Consider the following 19,344-nt stretch of genomic DNA (forward strand, 5'->3'; position numbering starts at 1 on the left):
GTATAGTAAAGAATGTGAATTTCAGTTGTAGCCATAAGACCAACATTTTCCCCATAAAAAAAGAAACATCAGAATCCTGGAAAAACCATTGCTGGGTAGGCTAAAGAAATAGGAAGCAAATGGATGTGAGTGACACAAGGGGTAGACTGATATTGATACGTAGATGCCCTTCATGTTGGTAGCATTCATTCCCCACCCCCTTGCTGGAAGTGTGGGTGGTGATGGCTCATGACTTAGCCCCTTTTCAGAAATTGACTTTCATTAAAGGGAGCTGTCTCACTCAAAGTTATGTTACTTCCTTAGGGGCAGTCAACTTCTTATGATGAGGGATACAAAACTTCCAACCCCCTTTGTCTCAATTCCAGACATCTCTGAAGGTCTAACTTTGCTGCTGGTAGGATTGGCTGAGGCCTTTCCTGCAAGGGAGTCACAGTTCAAGTTCTCCTCTGATTAGTCCTGCCTCTTCACTCCCTTATACATGCTGTTTCTGAACATACTTCCCTATAAATCACCTGCACTCATCTGTCTTTGAAAGTCTATTTCCTGTCTGATATGAATCTTATTGCAAAAACCTCCTATGTGGTTTCCGTCTTCTACTCTTGCTCTCCAAAGTCTTTCCTCAATTTAGAAGCCAAAATGGTCATCAAATGTAAGTCAGATTATGTCACTCCACTTCATGGTTTCTCATCAATCTTAAAATCTAACGTCCTCACCAAGGCTCATGGGGCTCTGAATGAGCCTCTTCCTCTCCAGCCTCATCACCTACTGCTATTTGCTTCCCCCACACACTCTCTGATCTCCCTGCTGACCTGCACATGCCAAACACTCTCCCAAATAAGGGCACTGGCATCTGTGTTCCCTCTCCCTGGAATGTTCTTCCCCCAGTATACATATTATTTGCAATGCCCATCATGTGAATCTTTGGTCAATGTCACCTTATAAGAAGGGTGATCCTATGTCCACCCTAACAGAACTGTACCCCATCCCTGTTTTATTTTTCTCCATAACCTTTACCACTATTCTACTAGCAGCATTCTATTGTTGATTGGTTGCTTGACCGATGATTTTTTTTTTTTTTTGGTATCTTTCTTTCTCATTATACTATAACATCCATGCAAGCAAGGATTTTCCCTTTTCTATCTAGTACCTAAAACCGTATCTGATCATGTTAAGGGGCATTCAGCATCAACGAATAAAGTAATGGATGAATAAATAATATACTATAGGTCCACATACCCAAGCACACAAGTGTTTCAAACAAAAGAATAAGATAATATAAAACAATATTGACAATAACCCTGCTGGTAGACAATCTCAGTCCAAAGTTGGGTCATTCATAGGAGTGGCCCACTGTAGACTCAGACCTTTTGATGGTCCTCAGAGGCTAATGAAGAGTCCAAATCATTCAGTTAAAACACAAAGGTCTTTTAATGTGCCTGGTGCCTTTTTTCTGCAAAGCTTTGTGAGAGGAGGGATTGAATTTTGATGTTTATTGTTGCTTGTTTTTTTTTTTATTGTTTTCTTATTGTTGTCTTATTACAATGCCCAACATTTACCTATACCTACTAGTCAATAAGTAGGACATGAGCCATTTTGTATAAAATCTCCAGCTTCCACAGTAATGAAGTAAAAAGACATTGATAGAGCTCAGACAAGCATTGTATTACTCCGGGTTCAGTGCAAAATAACTGGAAACAGCTCTGGGTATTTAAAGAGAAGAGATTTCATATAGAGTAACAAGTACCTGCAAAATCCTTGCAAGGACTAGAAGACAGAGGTCACTTTGCTCTCAGGTAACATCATCATAATAATGCCAAGTTCTGGAAGAAGCTGCTGCTGCTTCCACTGTTATCCCTGCCATACCTGCCTGATCAGTCAGATCAGTCAACTGATCCTGGAATGTGGAGTCCATCTTCCAAAAATGCTCTTCCTCCTCTGACTTTGGCTGCTTGCAGAAGGTTGACAGCCCTTTGGCTATCCCTATACTGAGTGAGCACATTTCGTTGGTAGAATTATATTATATCCAGAATTTAGCTGTCCATTAGTCTGCAAAATGTCACTTTTAGCCTTCCAAATATAAGTAGATAAGAGAAAGAATACAAATGGATGTTGAGTGCAATAAACATCATCCAGCAGATCTGCCAATAGGGGGAAATTCCAAAAGAGGAAGTTCCCCTCTCCTGTGAGAATCTAGTTCAGTACTGGGATGTCTTTTTTTAAAAACAGAAGAAAATCCTACCAACAGCAATAATTTCCATGTAATGATTGGTTACCTTGTGCTTGGCACCATACAAAGCACTTAACTTTCATCATCACGTTTACCCATCTCAGTAGCTCCATATAGCTAGTACTAATATTATTTCCATTTTATAAATGAGAAAATCACAAACCCATTTATAAATAAGAAAAAGTTTCAGAGATGTGTCAAGGACATACAAATCATAAAAAGCAACAGCAAAGGTGGGATATAGAACTCCAGGTCAAAGTTTTTAACCACTAGGCGGTATCACTCCCAACACCAGCTTACACCACCTACTCCATCAACACAAAAATTCTTCACCATCTGTAGCTTCTTCTCCTTCACTCCCTCCTTCCTCCTCCACCACCGCCTCCTCCTCTTCCCTTCTCGTAGCATTAGCTATCCTGCTTTCTCACTTTCTCACTCTCACCTTTTCTCTAGCTTTCAACAAGTGACCCCTTCTTATGTATGCATGTATCTATACTTCTATTTATTCACTAGCCCTTCAGTATTAAAATTCATACTTATGAAGTTTCAGAACTCTAAAGAGGTTACATCATTTCCAAAGGTAAGCTGCCTATGGGAGACATGAAAATCCTCTGAGAAAAGGCACAACTCTTCAGATAATAGAAGTGGGATACTGGGGGAAATATCAATATCCCTAGTAGGAAAACTTGAAAAACATTTCAAAATTTTCTTAGTCATGCATCAGGGAGTCAGTCTTGAGAAACACCAGTCACTCTGGCTATTTTTAAAATTTACTAAGAAAATTTAAACACTTCTATATTTGTTTTGTGGTTTCCTAGGTTATCTTTTCCAGAGGTCACTCTGGATTAAAATTAAGAGAGGATGAGCTAGTGGGGTGCATAGATGAAGCCGAATGACAAGCATATTTCCTTTCTGCTGAGAAATCCCTGGTCATATTAAAAAGCAAAATGGTAGGGCTTGGCATTGTATTGAATGTCTACTTAGCATAGGCTCTTCTGTGCAGCTATCTAATTCCATCCTTACAAAAACCCTATTAAGTACGTAGTGTTGACTTTGTTTAATTAGACTAAATCAAGATTTAGTAACTTGTCCATATTCATACTGATAGAAGGTGTCAGAGCCAGGATCTGAACCCAGATCCTTGGGTTCTTGTTGAATCATCTCTACCTCCACATTCTAGGCTTTCCTTTGTTAGAACTTCTATTTTATGTTCTTATTAGATTTTCTATTTAAAACTAGCTACATGCAAGGGAATGAAACTATTTTATAACATACACAAAAATTAACTCAAAATGAATTAAAGACTTGAAGGAAGACCTAAAACCATAAAATTCCTAGAAGACAAACATAAGCAGTAAGCTCCTTGACAATGGTCTTAATGATTGATGTTTTTGTGGATCAGACTCCAAAGGCAAGGGAAACAAACAAAAATAAACAAATGGGACCACATCAAACTAAGAAATATCTTCACAGAGAAGGAAATTATCATTAAAATGAAAAAAACATATTCAAAGAGAGAAGATATTTGCAAATCACACACCCAATAAGTGGTTAATATCCAAATTATATAATGAACTTATAAAACTCAACAACAAGAAAACAAATAACTGTATGACAAAATGGCATAGGATCTCAAGAGATATATTTTTCCAAAGAAGACATACAGATAGCCAAAGACACATGAAAATATGATCAACATCATGAATTATTAGAGAAATTACAAGTCGAAACCAAAATGAAGCATCATCTCACACCTATTAGAATGTCTATCATCAAAAAGACAAGAAATAGCAAGTGTTGGAGAAAAGTGAACCCTCATATACTGTTGGTGGAATTGTAAATTGGCGCAGCCACTAAAGAAAGTTTCGAGGTTCCTCAAAAACTTAAGAATAGAACTAATGTATGATCCAGCTATTCCACTACTAGGTATTTATCTAAAGCATACTAAAACATTAATTTGAAAAGATTAAAAAAAGATTTAAAAAAACAAATAAATGAATGAGTTCACTATAGCATTATTTACAATACCTAAGATACAGGATATGGAAACCATCTAAGTGTCCATTGATGGATGGGTAAAGAGGATGTGATACACACACACACACACACACACACACTGGAATACCACTCAGCCATAAAAAGGAATGAAATCTTGCCATTTGCAACAACGTGGGTGGAATTTGAGGATATTATGGTAAGTGAAATAAGCCAAAGGAGAAAGGCAAATACTGATTTCACCCATATAGTGAATCTAAAAATATCCAAAACAAATTAATCAAACCAAACAAAAATAAAACTCAAAGATACAGAGAACAGATTAGTGGTTACCAGAGGAGAAGGATATTGAGGGATGGATAAAAGAGTGAAGGGGAACAATTGTAGAATGATGGATGGTAACCAGACTTTGGGGGATCATCACTTTGTAGTGTATGCAGATGTCAAAGTATAATGTTGCACATCAAAACTTATATAATGAAAATAATATCCTACATGTTTTCTAGGCGGAAATCTAGTCTGTGATGGCTTGGTCATAATTAATTTGAGCATGTATATTGTGTCTTATGTACACTATTGTAATAAATATATGAACTGCAAAGCACTTACAAAAGATCCTAATATAAGCAATATGTACATTTGTGTAGCTGTGTATCTGGGTCTATGTGTATTCTTAATAATATAATATTACTGCCATATAAGTATAGAAATGGCTATTTCAGTAGTGGTGTTCATCAGAATAAATGAATTTCCTTTTAAAAGGGAAAAATAGCCTTGAACCAATTATTTTTATATGTCAGTCTGAAACATATTGGGAATAAAACAGATCAACACTGGTTGGACAAAGTTTTTTCCCCCAAAGGAGGAAAAAGGGAATAACACACAACAGAAGTTTCATAAACCGCAAGGAATGACAATCACCCAGTTATATCAGGTTCCTTGGCTAAGAGACCAGGAGGCAGGGAAAAGAATCACCACCCTACTAGACATAAATGAACTTGATAGATAGGAGGTGGTAGGGCTGCTCTACGACAGTAGAGTCAGGGAAGAAGACATTTGGCATCTAGATGATCCACAGGACATCTCTTGATTTTCCTCTGCCCCATATCAACAGTGCATAGACAAGATAGCAGAAAGGCATGATGAGCAGGATTTTTAACATTACTATTGGCTAAAAAATTTTATAGAATTGCAGGTAATTAGCAGCAGTTAGAACAAAGACTGGCACAAGAAAGTGCCATGGTCGGGGACCAGTCACACAAGACAATCCATAAGTAGCAATGTAGGAATGTTTTCTTCTGATTATGGCCACCTCTGAGGGGTCTCTGGCTATCAGCACAGGAATCTTGTTCAGATTCCCCTTGTTTTGGTCATAGAGAAGGGCTGTTAATTTGTCATTGTTTCTGGATATTTCTGGAGCTTGCACGTCTCTTCTGGTCTGCTTCAAAACCCAGAACCAAGGAGACCTCATGTGTAGTTCTGTGCTCTCATGTCACCTGAACTCCCCCACCTGAATGTGGTTCACACTTTTTTCACCTTTTAAATTCAGTAACCTATTATAGAAACTGAAAAGCAGCTTGAAGATTTTATTTACTAGTAAGCAAGTAGTCTTTTCTTGTCTATTAAGGTGAAAACCGAGGGATAATGTGAAGCCAAGCCTTCCTGATCAGCAACACCAAGCATGCCCAAATACCTTTTCTATACTGCTTCTCAATACATATATTGCATTTAAAAAGAATTCCAAAAAACAAAAAACAAATAAATGAATGAGTGAATAAGTAAGTAATGATTTACTCTCTCATACCTGGCCAAGAATTCCATTTCTCAAGTGGCAAAAGGTAACCCATTCTTTTCAAAGAGTCACAATTAAGCATTTTAATGGTTGATTTATTCCATAATTGATTCATTTCTTAATATTCAATAAATCTCTCCTATTTGTCAAGTGTTGTGCTACAGGTTAGAGATCAAATACAAATATGGCATACCCTGGGGATCCCTGGGTGGCTCAGTGGTTTAGCGCCTGCCTTTGGCCCAGGGCATGATCCTGGAGTCCCGGGATCAAGTCGCATGTTGGGCTCCCAGCATGGAGTCTGCTTCTCCCTCTACCTGTGTCTCTGCCTCTCTCTCTCTCTCTCTCTCTCTCTCTCTCACTTGAATAAATAAATACAATCTTTAAAATATATATATGGCTTACCTGTACCCTTGAGAAATTGAAAATTAAGTAAAAGAATCACAGAGTGTAATACTTCTAGACTAAGTGCTACTGCAGAATAATACACATTTTTATTTCTAAATAGGATAGGATATAAGGATTAAGGAAGACAAAACAGAGAAGGTAGTTTTTGAGCTGGGCTATTCATATCTAATGACTAGGTGACTGCTAGGTAAAAATGAAAAGAAAGGCCATTTCAAGAGAAGTCTAGCATGAAAATTGTGGCTGGGAAGCATCTGGTTAGAGCAGAAGGGTCATAAGTACAGATGAGTGGTTGAAAGCAAAAACCAGATAGAGTTGCTGAGTGAAGTGAACACCAGTTGCATCTATACTGTTTATATTCTGTAGGCCATGGAGGTCCACAGGAGCCTAATATGACAATCCGTGTGTTCTTGCCTCTGTGTTCCTAACCTCTGAAGGTCTCCCTCTACCATGCTAGCTACACTAAGCCTTTACAGGTATGTTCTTCCTTACATAGCTTTATTGTGGGCAGGGCCCAAAGTTGATGTTTCTTTCTCTCTGCCTTCCTGATGAATCATTCCCATCTCAAATTCAGCTGTCACTTCCCTATTAATGACACAAATCTGATCACGTCTGTGTATCTTTCTGTCATCTTGAATCTCTTTTCCTCACAACCTACAGGTCATCTCCACTAGAGTGTGTGATGGCTTTGTGATGTGTGAGAGTGTCTGAGATGAACTGCCTCCCCTACACTCCTTCCTAGTATGTGTCTCATTAGGGTAGGCTACAAGGAGAGCTGGCGGGCAAGAGGGAGGCAGCACCCGCTTTGCTGTGTACACAAATATCTTCTCCCAGTTACCCAGTCAAACTACTCAAACTGTAGCCTCGATACTGCAGTGAAGGGTGTAATTAAATTCCCAAATCAGTTGATTTGAGTTTCTCAAAAGGAAGATTATCTTGGGGACATGGGTGGGGAAGGGAGGCTCACTTAATTGGGTGGAAACGTTTTTCTTTTTTTAATTAAATTTTTAATTTTAATTCCAGTATAGTGTTATATTAGTTTCAGGTGTGTGATATAGTGACTCTACAATTCTGTACATTACTCAGTGCTCATCATCTATTGCACCCATACCCCCCACCTCCCTTCTGGTAACTATCAGTTTGTTTTCTATACTGAAGGGTCTGTTGTTTAGTTTCTCTCTCTCTCTCTTTCTCTCTCCCTCTCTCTCTTTCTCTCTTTTCTTCCTCCCTATGTTCATTTATTTCTTAAATTTTATATGTGAGTGAAATCATATGGTATTTCTCTTTCTCCGACTTGTTTCGCTTAGCATTATATTTTCTAGATCCACCCATGTTGTTGGAAAGATTTCATTCTTTTTTATGGCTGAATAATAGACCACCTCTTCTTTATCCATGCATCTATTGATGGATACTTGGGCTGCTTCCTTTCATGATTTCGCTATTGTAAATAATGCTGCAATGAACATAGGGGTACAATGTATCCCCCTGAATCAGTGTTTTTGTTTTTGTTTGGTGAATACCCAGTAGTGTGACTATTGGATTACAGGGTAGCTCTATTTTTAACTTCTTGAGGAACATCCATACTGCTTTCCACAGTGGCTGCACCAGTTTGCATTCCCATCAACAGTGCACAAGGATTCCCTTTTCTCCACATCCTCGCCAACATTTGCTGTTTTTTGTGTGGTGGAAGCCCTTTAAAGACAGAATAGGCCTTCCCGGAAGATCAGCAACACCAAGCATGCCAGTATGCTTTCCCTTCCTCTGGACTTTTCTTTCCTTGGATTTCAAGCTTCAGCTAGAGCTCATGGAACTCCTGCCTCCTTGTGATCTCCCCCTGAATGCCTGCTCTGTGGACTTCAGGCTTGCTTAGCCAGTCTCCACAACTGTGTAAGTCAGTTCCATACATTAAGTAATATATATTTATAATTATATAAGTATAAAATTATGAGGTATATAGTCTATTTTATATGCATATGTACATATATACATACATACATATGAACAATTATATATACAGATGTAAGAGATATATCTCTCTCTCCTACTGGTCCTACTTTTCTGGTGGAATGGTTGAAACCTGACTGGTACAGAATATTACACACTCACTTTCAATTATCCAGAATTCAATGTGTTATCCTTTTCCTTCTTCATCTAACTGATGCACAATTTCCTGGAATTTAAAAAACAAGGCCAGTTTTGTCCTTTCTATCTTCTTCTCAATTATAACAGGAGCATCCCCTAAGTCCAAACAGTTTTCCTTTGAAGCCTATCTCTTCTGTTCTAAGCCAGGCTCTCCTTGTCTTAGGCTGAGATGGTTTTCCTATTTACCAAAATTCTTCCTGTCTCCATCCACACTTGCATTCAATATTGTCTGTCTAAAGGCCTTCTTACATCTTACCATTAATTGCTCTATTTTAAAATGGGCATACCATTGCTTACAGGTTAAAGCCTAACGGGTTTTTTAAAGGTGACATCTGAGGCTCTCAAAAAAATCATCACATAAGTAACATAGTAAACATGATAGTCATAACAGAGTAAGCACTTCTATGCAAGGCAATCTGAAAAGTGATTTTTTGCAAGTTTTCTCATTTAGCACTCACCCTATTCCCATTACTCAGATTCCCCCAGTTTTACTTACATTCATTTGTGAATATATTAAGTCCTATGTAATTCTATCATGTGTGGGTTTGTGAATCCAGCACATAATAGTAATAATTGTAGCTATTAGCCTCATTTTACAGTTACAGCACTGAGGTAGAGAGAGGATAATTCCCAATTCATATATCAACTATGTGGGGTATCAGGGATTCGAATCCCTGATCTGACTCCAGAGCCCACCACTTACAATTCCCCACATGAATTCCACACCCTAAACCAGCCTGAGTTCTCACTGCACTTGAATCCATGGTGCTCATTTCCTTACTTGTTTATCTAATTTCCCTGTAAGGACCACACTTCCTCCCTCCTCTTTATCTATCCAACTCTTGGGTATGATTCAGGGTCTACCTTCTCTAAATAACATTCACCCACTGTTATGAGCCATGCACATTTCATGGTTATCTTATTGATTTGTGTGAACATCTCTTTTCTCCATTTAGACTCTAAAGAACCATGCCTATATTTCTTTTACACAGCTAAGAAGCTCTCCATAAACTATTTTATTAGTACTGTTGTGAAGGAAGAAACAAACACAAACACTGTTATCTCTGGAATATTAATACCCTATTTGTCAAGTATACAACAGATAATTTGGATCTCATTCATCCAGCTTTTAGTGTGACTATTGAAAGTTTCTTCATGACAAGGCAAAAGCAAATCTCACTCATTTAATTAATTGGTCTAAGCATGTTTGTAATCTGATGGTCTTGTGGAAGTGTTGGAAGTAAAAATTCAAAATTCCCATAAGTGTGTCTGATTAGTGGGAGGCTTCCTGAATAATTTCACAGTTCTTTGCCCTTAGAAAGTAATTTCAATCCAAATGGGGCTCTGCCAGCTTTTACATTTATCCATGACCTATGCTGGGTTTTCACATGTCTCTGCTTGTGTATATTTGGTCTGGTTTTATTTTGTTGGAAAGAATTGAGTAGAAAGAAAAAGGAACATTGTTTCTGCCAGAGAAACTTGAGATAGATGGATTCTAACACATTTGTGTATCTCTAGTGCTAGGCATAATGAAAAGAACTGCAAATGTTAGTTGATTGAATATTTTTGTTCTACTGGTTTGAAACATTATTTGTATAGTCCCCTATTATAATATTGATTGAAATAACATTGGTTATTTTTATCTCTCTTCAACAGACTATGTGTCCTAATACTTTTTTCTAATATCTAGCACAATCCCCAAAATGGTTGTCGGGTGAGTTAAAGGAGAGGAAAATGTAATTTCATTTCCTAGGAAAGCATAGCAATCACTGGTTTATAAGCTCAGGCTGTGGGGTTTTTTTCTCATTCTTTGATAATACCTCAGTTACAAATATTCCTCTAAACCATTCAATGAGGAATGGTCCTTTGATTTGAGGAACATAATGGAGACTCTTGTGGCAATGGAACTGTTCTGTATCTTGACTGTGGTGCTGGATTCACAAACCCACACATGATAGAATTACATAGGACTTAATACATTCACAAACGAATGTAAGTGAAAGTGGGGACATCTGAATATCTAAATAAGATCAATAGGCTATGTCCATGTCAATATCCTGGTTGATATTTAACTACAGTTTGCAGAGGTAACATTTGTCAGACGTTACTATTGGGGGAAGGGTACATGGGAATTCTCTGTAGTATTTTTCATTAATGCATGTGAAACTACAATTATCTCAAAATAAAGACTTTTTAAAAATTACCAATTTCTTTAGGGCACCTGGGTGGCTTAATTTGTTTTTAAATTTTAAACTCAAAGATACTTAGAAGTTCTATTATTTTCTTCTCATATCCTAGTGAATCGTTACTTATTACTTGAGTGATGTACTCCCACTTTAACCGTGGCTCTAAAAAATTAAAGAACATCTGAGACAGTGGCACCCTGTTATTTTAAAATACTTATTCTTATCTGAGAACCCCAAAACATTTAACTATGTTCCTACAAGCTACAGAAGTAGTATCTCTCAGCTTTTTTGAAATCTGGATTTTTTTTGGAGAACTTAATTAATTCTATAGAATTTGTCTTAAAAAAGGATTCCCTGGTCAGTTTAGTGCCTCTGCCCTCCCCTTTACCTCAATCCTGTCTCCTTCTCTTGAGTGAGGGTGGGGATGGGAGGAATCAGTGTTTTAATCAGATTTATCAGAAAAGTTTTAGTTCTTTATACAATCACCATCCTATATAAAGATGAAATTTGTGTTGAGTTTAATATTTTCATGGAATAAAGATCACACCTGCGTGGCTCAGTGGTTGAGCATCTGCCTTCCACTCAGGTCATGATCCCAGGGTCCTGGGATTGAGTCCTACATTGGGTTCCCTTCAGGGAGCCTGGTTCTTCCTCTGCCTGAGTCTCTGCTTCTCTCTGTGTGTCTCTCATGAATGAATAAATAAATAAAATATTTTTTAAAAATTACCAATTTCTTTACCAGTGGTTTCATAACACCTTGGGGTTAGTGCAATAGCATTTAGCAGGATTAGTCAGTGATGCTGTTAACTCTCCAGGATATCTTTTGGATACACAACTTGAAAAAAAATGCCCCAAACCCAAAGTGATACAGAGGGAAAGCTATGATGAAATGACCCCCGCTAGAGTTTTGCTCTCAGAACTACTTTCCACTTTCTCTTTTCCACACGTGCCGGCTGCTATATGCCTTGAGGAAAGCAGGAGGGCAGGACATTCAAATCTGATTCTGCATTCCTTCTGCAGAGATGCTACTAAGGTTTCCCTTTGCCTTCTAACAACAAATAAGAAATATGTTTCCAAATCAGATGTTAAAATTCCAGGAGAATGCTTAAAATATGGCATGGTACTGAGTCCACTTCACTGGGTGATAGCAACAAATAATAGTAGCATTAGTTGTTTATGGTGTCAATATTGTCACTGTGCTGAGAGCTTTCCATACTGTCTGGAACTGGGCAGAATCTGGAGCCAGAATCTGGCCAAAGCATTTGTTATTCAAAGAAACTATTTTTCTGTGAACTCTCTCCTTTAGCATAAAAAAGCTCTACTACATTGGAAATGGCCAGGAGAAACCCCTGGAGGATAATTAGGTGGGTGAGACAGCTGCTCTGCTCTGCCAGTGGTGGTAAAGGCACAGCTTTGGGAATGCCACTTCATCTACTATGACTCACCAAGTACAAACAGGGTGATAATGGGGTTAGTGTCAAAAAACAGTCCCTTCTGAGACAGTCTCCAAAACCTAGAGGGAAGGCAGACCACCATGGAGCAATGGCCCTTTTCTACCGAAACGGAAGCCCATGCTTATGTGCCTATTTACTTCTCTCTGGCCTCCCTGATCCTTATCAAAACAAAGTCCTTTCCTCTGAATTTGAGCTGAATTGAAGATGAATTGGATCCCACTTACAGTATCTGTGGTACTCCAGAAGGATACTCGCTTTCTTTCCAATGGAGATCCATATAAGGCAATGGCATCCAGCCTTAAAGGGTTGTGGTCAAGGGCAGATGCAAGGCTTCCTGGACTGGACACTGGCCATCATTAATCATGAATCAAGCCTTCATCTCCTAAGGGCACTGACTTTTTCTATATATAGATTGCTTAACCAGAGCTATACTTATCCCCTGGGGTGGGGGAGTTGCATAGAGAGCACTGAGTTCTCTTCCTATATTGACACCTAAATATTAGGCTTTGGAACAAGCAATTTATTTTTCATGACACAATTCCACAAAATTGATCATACATATATATTCATGTGGGGAAACAAAAAACAGAATTAAAACATGTGGATAAAAAAAAACATGTGGATATACATATTTAATTCTATTTTTCCATTCCCCACTACATTCCTGACTATTACTCCCTTCTTTCACATTAACTAAATGACATATCTGATTGACTTCTTTTTATGTCTCTCTTCCTGCTCCTGTATCTCTCACATATGTGTTTGGTTCCCAGGCGTCCTCTGGCTTATGAATTTCATCATCCAAACTTCTTATTCGAAAATCTTAAAACATTTCCTCTTAATTATATTTCCTTGTATGTATTCTATCACTCAATATTTCTTTCTGTCTCTGTTTCTTTCACACACATGTATACACATGAATTCACCAGATCCCAGTTCACTCTTGGTTCTCTGGGCTGGCATCTAGTCTTCAATAAGTGTGGCTGCTAATTTTCTTGCTACCAATAGCCACGGAAATCAAACAAAAATGGACTAGGGCTAGATGGAACTAAACTGTGGTGAAACTAACTGATAGAGTATTGGGAAGAAGGAAGCCTCCTGAGCGCTGTCAGACGGGGCCTAAGGAGTGCTGAAGCAGTAGGAGGAGGCGAACAAGCATGCCCTATATCAGCAGCCTGAGCTAATCATCGAGCTATCAAAAGCTTAATATATATGTGTATGGGAGGGGCAGGTAAAGGTGTTGTAGTTGGGAAGATGTTAGAAGGACACTGAAGGAAAGTTAAAAAGAAACATTCATGAATTGAGTGCTTATGGATTAGGCATCGTTCCCTGCATTTTCAGATGCTTCTTGTTGACTTTTTACAAATGTCTGAAGAAGATGACTGTTACTGTGCAGATGAGGAAACCGAGATCCAGAAAAGTTAATCATTTACTAGATTTATACATTGTAAGGATTTAAACTCACTTCTTCTTGGAGCAGCCATATGAATATATATATTTTTTTCATTTGGTATATTCTTGTTCTCATTTATTTTTGTTTTGTGCTGAGCAAGATGGGAGAAGAGAAATGCTGTGTCTTGGTAATGGCAGGTAGTACTTCAGAACCACCAAAGCCTCTTCAACTGAAGAACAGAAATTATATGGAAACTCAGGGGCAGAGCTGATATCCTACTACATAAGAAAGATTGCTCTTTTTTGTGTCTGCCTTCCAGATACATGCTCCCTGAAGAGCTGTTAACACTTAACACTGTTAACAGAACAAGCATACAAAAAACCTTTAGATGAGGTTTTTGTCCATGCTTAATTAAGACTTCTAGAGATGACAATGACCTGGAGGCTGGAGCTGAGATGTGACAGCATCTCAGAGTGACAGCAAAATTGGAATGGAGAAAAGTGTGGCTTAATGACTCCCTATACTCCTTTGGCAAAGGCAATACAAACGTTGCATTAAGGTTATCATTCATAGGATTCCAACTCAATCAGTGGAAAAGCTACCCAAGAATTGTAATTTCTGCAGATGACATCAAGGAACTAACTCAAATTGTTTTAGACTCAACCAAAGAATCCATTGTTCTGGCATCAATTTACCTTTGAGGTAAATTTCTGAGCCTAAATTTCAAGATATCAATACATGAGAGGACTGCACATGGCCTGAATATCCTAGACCTTAAGCTACATGTGGTGGGTGGACAGAACTTTGGGTTGTCTCCTTGGGGAAAGAATGAGTGTACTATATGTGATGGAAAGAGTTAGTATTGGTGAACAAGAAGGATATATATATATATATATATATATATCCTATATATATATTTTTTAAATATATATATAGGATATATTTATTTAATATATATAGGATATATTTATATATATAGGATATTTTATATATATAGGATCTTTATTTTTTATATATAGGATATTTTTATCCTATATAAATATAGGATATATTTATATATAGGATATATTTATATATAGGATATATTTATATATAACATATATTTATATATAAACATATATTATTTAATATATATTATATATAATATATTATATATTGCTTTGTATCCACCAAAACACTCCTCTTCTCTCAGGACCCACAAATAGACTATAACTGGATTCTAACTAACAGAACTATGGGTTTCAAGCACTTTCCTTTCTGGCTTTATAAAGATGAGTACTATGACCTTGGAAGTTATTTGTTAACGAAAGAAGCCATGAGATGGAAAAAGCCATGGTGGCTAAATCACCAATTGGAGAAGAAAGTGCCTCCTATCAATTGAAAACTTTTGTTTTGGATTTTCTGTGAACGAAAAACTTCTATCATGTTTGAGCCATTTCTTTATAGTCACTACATTTATATGTTTCTCAGACATATGCATATTGAGATTAAGCTCTTGAGTTTAAAGAAAATACTAGAAAGTGGAAATGTTCAGAAGGCATACTATCTGTGACACATCTAGCTGATTTACTAGAATTCTATTCTCAGCCAGGTCCTGCCTCATCCAGGTCACAGGAAATTGTTTCTTCAAGCTTTGGGGCATTCATCGCTGATCTTGACATTCTTGTGCTCTATGGATACTGCCTTGCTTTGAACACCCAGAAAGGAAAACGTGACCAAAACTCCTTTGGACACACAGCCTGCTCTCCTTAGGAAATCACAGCTCTTGGAAGCCACAGCTGGTTCCCTTGGCAGCTTTGTGTTCAACTATGTTCTCAGGCCACATGTGTTGGAGAGATACTGTCCCCAGTAAACCTCAGATTAAAAAAACAAATGTGAATTTGTTCTGCATTTTTGTAAGATGCTTCTGTCTTCTAACACTTCCTTAAAGCTGATGCCTCCTACGAAGGAGATCTGAAGGTAATCTATACTTCTACCTAAACTAGAGCTGTCTAACAGAAATATAAAGTGAGCCACATATATAATTTGAAATTTTATAGTAACATTTAAAAAGTAAACAGGTAAAATTAATTTTAGTAATATACTCAGCTCAATATATCTAAAATATTATTTCTACATGTAATCAAAATAAAACCATTGATATATCTTACCTTTTTTGATATTAGGTCTTTGAAACCTGGTGTGTTATTTTACTCTTACAGTACACCTTAATTCAGAATAGACAATTTCAAGTGTTCAGTAGACATATGTGGCTAGTGGCTACCATATTGGATAACACATGTTATGAACTAAAAAGAAATACAATTTCTTCTAGGGATTTAAATTTTTCTCTAGAGAGTCCTATGCTCTAGGGTATGAAAGTGAAAGATCATTTAGTTAGCCTATCTTCACCATTATATTCACAAACCATTTCTTCCTTCAAATTTCCATTTGAATTCATATGTTTTTCTTTCTTTCTTTCTTTCTTTCTTTCTTTCTTTCTTTCTTTCTTTCTTTTTCTTTTTCTAGGTATTTTAGATATAAATTCTGCAAGGAAGTTAGAAGGCTGGAAAAGTATTATTAGACAATGTTTGGTGTCAGTTATCCTATCTGTGCCCACCTAAATGTAGTTTGACTTTGGGCAATTTCTCTGAATGTCTATTTTCTCAGTTCTAAATTGGAAATACTGATATTATTTTGCAAGGATTTTGTGAGGAATGACATAAGAGAGAACTCGTGATGAGCCTACTACAGTGCCTCGTACTTTATAAGTCACGTTAAGAAGTTTCCTTTTATCTTATAGGAAACAGGGAAACAGTGAAGATTGAAAATGAGAAGTGATTTGATCATATTTTCCATTTCTAAGGCAACTAAAGAAAACTAAAAATGTTTTGTTTTTCTTATAGCCAAGCTTAGTCCCGGAAAGAAGTGTTTGTTTCCAAATCTTTCAAATCTTTTCTTTGTATAAAAAAGAAAAAAAACTTGGCTAAGCTTCAGACTAAATTCCTCAGTATACCCAGAGGTTTCTTTGAATGACTAGATTTAACATCGCATTAGGCACTTCTACCTCTTGAATTTAGGAATATGAACTTTTCTTGGGATAATGTACACAATAATATCATAAGCATGAGTTAAAATACAACTTTTTTATTCTTTTTGGTGTTGCTTTATCTCCAGTAGGTTTCAATATGTCTTTTTAGACATCATAAATAGAGAAATGATGACTCTAGACCAGATGGTTCTAATGACCTTGTCTGTTCAGTTCCATAGTGTCTCCGAGAGGTAGCGGGGATTACATTAAAGATAACTCTAAAAATTTGGAATTGATAACTGAAAAGTAACAATTAAATGGATTTATTTTCAGAATGATCATGCCAGGAAAACTCTAGTTGAAACTTCCATTTGTATTTTATAAAAATACTTAACAAGTAAGTATGTCTCCTCATTTGAAAGAGCTTATTCTTTTTAAGATCTTAATGTTGGAGAAGTTTACCAGCTCTATTGCCAAATGCTATAAAGAACTAGAGGAATCTGACTCTGGATATATCCTATTGTTTGTCTGCAGCAACAAGGGCCATCCCATGCCTAAAGCCAAGGACATACACAATCTACTCATAGGTACAGGTTGCATGCAGATCCAGGAGAAATCGAAAACGTGATAATGTCAATATTTGACTATATACTAGCTGGAAAGGTGACCCTCATGTAGAAATTTACAGACTAATTAGGTAGCTGCTACATAATGACAAATATAAATAAACTATGCATAGTATTTATAACCTGTGTGCTTAAACCAATCAGTTACATTTAATTGGATCTTAGAAAACATTATCCGGGGCTCCTGGGTGGCTCAGTTGGTTAAGCATCTGCCTTCAGCTTGGGTAATAATCCCAGAGTCAGGATAGAGCCCCACATCAGGCTCTCTGCTCAGCAGGGAGCACGCCTCTCCCTCTGCCTGCTGCTCCACCTGCTTGTGCTCTCTCTCTCTCTCCATCAAATAAATAAAATTAAAAAAAAAAACACTATCCAAATCTGAAACGTCTGCATATAGGAAATCCAGTGAATGATGTATGAGGGCTAAGACAGATCACCAGTGAAATATGTATGAGGGCTAAGACAGATCACCACGATTTTAACCATACACATCAACATTAGGCAAGTAGAAGAAATTTGAAAGTATAAAGTACTATTTAAACTTGAGGAGTTACTATTAAATAACTCATTTAATGACAGCACCTTGCAATGAATGCTTTCCTCTGGGAGAAGATTTTAATCGTCTGACCTTTTTCATAGTAAACTTTAGCAGAATCTGAGAGTTGGCTGGACCTCAGAAGCCAGAGCCCATCATAAAATTCCATCACATGTCTTATAGCAGTAAAAGTTTTTCCTACATTCTTCTCAGTCAAAGCCAGACTAAATATGAAAGGATACCATGCTTCCAGATATATCTATATCTACATACACATACACACATGTGTAGATAGATAGATGATAGATAGATACATAGATAGATACATAGATGTATATTTGTATAATGCCTCAGAACCCAAAGTCCTTCAGAAAATGAAACAACTCATTCTGTTGCAGTCTATCCTTAGTAATTTGTGCTTATTCCAAGAACAGAAACTCTCATGTAGGGACTCCTTGGTGGCTCAGCGGTTGAGTGTTTGCCTTTGGCTCAGGGCGTGATCCCAGTGACCTGGGATTGAGTCCCGCTTCGGGCTCCTAGTGTGAAGCCTGTTTCTCCCTCTGCCTATGTCTCTGCCTCTCTCTCTCTGTCTCTCATAAATAAATAAATAAAATCATAAAAAAAAAGAAATGTTCATGTACTAAAAGAGTTCACTGAAAGTAATGATTTCACTTGCCAACATTGTATACAAGGATGTTTTCTTGTGGCAGTAGAGGTTTATGAAATGTCTTAATGTCCTTTTTGAAAATGAGATTTCTGATGGAGTCTTCATGCTATCTTGACTCCTAGGACTTTTTCCCCATGTGAGCAAAATGCATATACATGCAAATCAATTCCAGGCCCATTTGCCTAAATCCTCAAAGAAATCATTCTGAAACTAAGATAAGTTGTGTTTATTCAAAATGAAAATTTAGTAACAAAAGCTTTGTAGAATGCCTATTGCCAATAATTAACCAATTAAAAATTTTAAACTTCTAAGTATAAGATGCTATTGTTAACACCACAAAATATATACATTTTCCAAGCCATCCTTCCTGAAGGACAAACATGAAAAAACAATAGTCATAAACTAGTATTTCCTTGGTTCTGACCTCCAACACTTCACCCAGAAGTAACAGAACTCCTTATGGGGTAACAATCAGGTGCTTTGTGCAATGAGCATCTAGCCTACTACATGTCTGTTCTTCTCCTCTCCAGATCTAAGCCACCGAGCTGGGGTCCCTCATCTCTACCTGTCCAAGGCCAGCACAGAGACTGCTAGCACTCAGTGCTCTGAAAGGCATTCCCAAATTCTGGCACTTATATTTTTAAAACCTGGAACCCTCAATATACTTAATAAATTTCAATAAAACAACTCTTTGGTTTTAGCTGCTTCATTTTATTGTTTGTTTGATTTTTTTAAATCAAAATTATCCTAAATTTCATGCCTAGAGGAGCTGAAAATCGGTAGCACAGCTACAGTGTTTAGAATTATTACTGCTCTTGGTATGAATTCGGTATAGTCCTAGTTACCCTTTTTCTTAGGATGAGTTCTTTCCAAAGGGACTTCTTGGTCACTTATGCAAACAGACAGCTGAGGAACTTG

General features: G+C 37.2%; 2 long non-coding RNA genes across 33 annotated transcripts in view; one reads left to right on the forward strand and one right to left on the reverse strand.

Annotated features, from left to right (window-relative positions):
- LOC102155895 overlaps positions 1 to 19,344 on the reverse strand; it is a 648,303-nt gene that overhangs the window by 306,062 nt on the left and 322,897 nt on the right. The gene's annotated exons all lie outside the window — the stretch shown is intronic.
- The window catches only part of LOC102155837, a 45,659-nt gene continuing 34,331 nt past the window's right edge, over positions 8,017 to 19,344 (forward strand). For both annotated transcript variants that reach the window (XR_005381492.1, XR_005381491.1), the window contains exon 1: positions 8,017 to 8,303. This is a non-coding gene — a long non-coding RNA (uncharacterized LOC102155837). The remainder of the gene's footprint in view (positions 8,304 to 19,344) is intronic.

Source organism: Canis lupus, chromosome 30 (genome assembly GCF_011100685.1).
Source record: "Canis lupus familiaris isolate Mischka breed German Shepherd chromosome 30, alternate assembly UU_Cfam_GSD_1.0, whole genome shotgun sequence".
In the NCBI taxonomy this organism is placed as follows: Eukaryota; Metazoa; Chordata; class Mammalia; order Carnivora; family Canidae; genus Canis; species Canis lupus.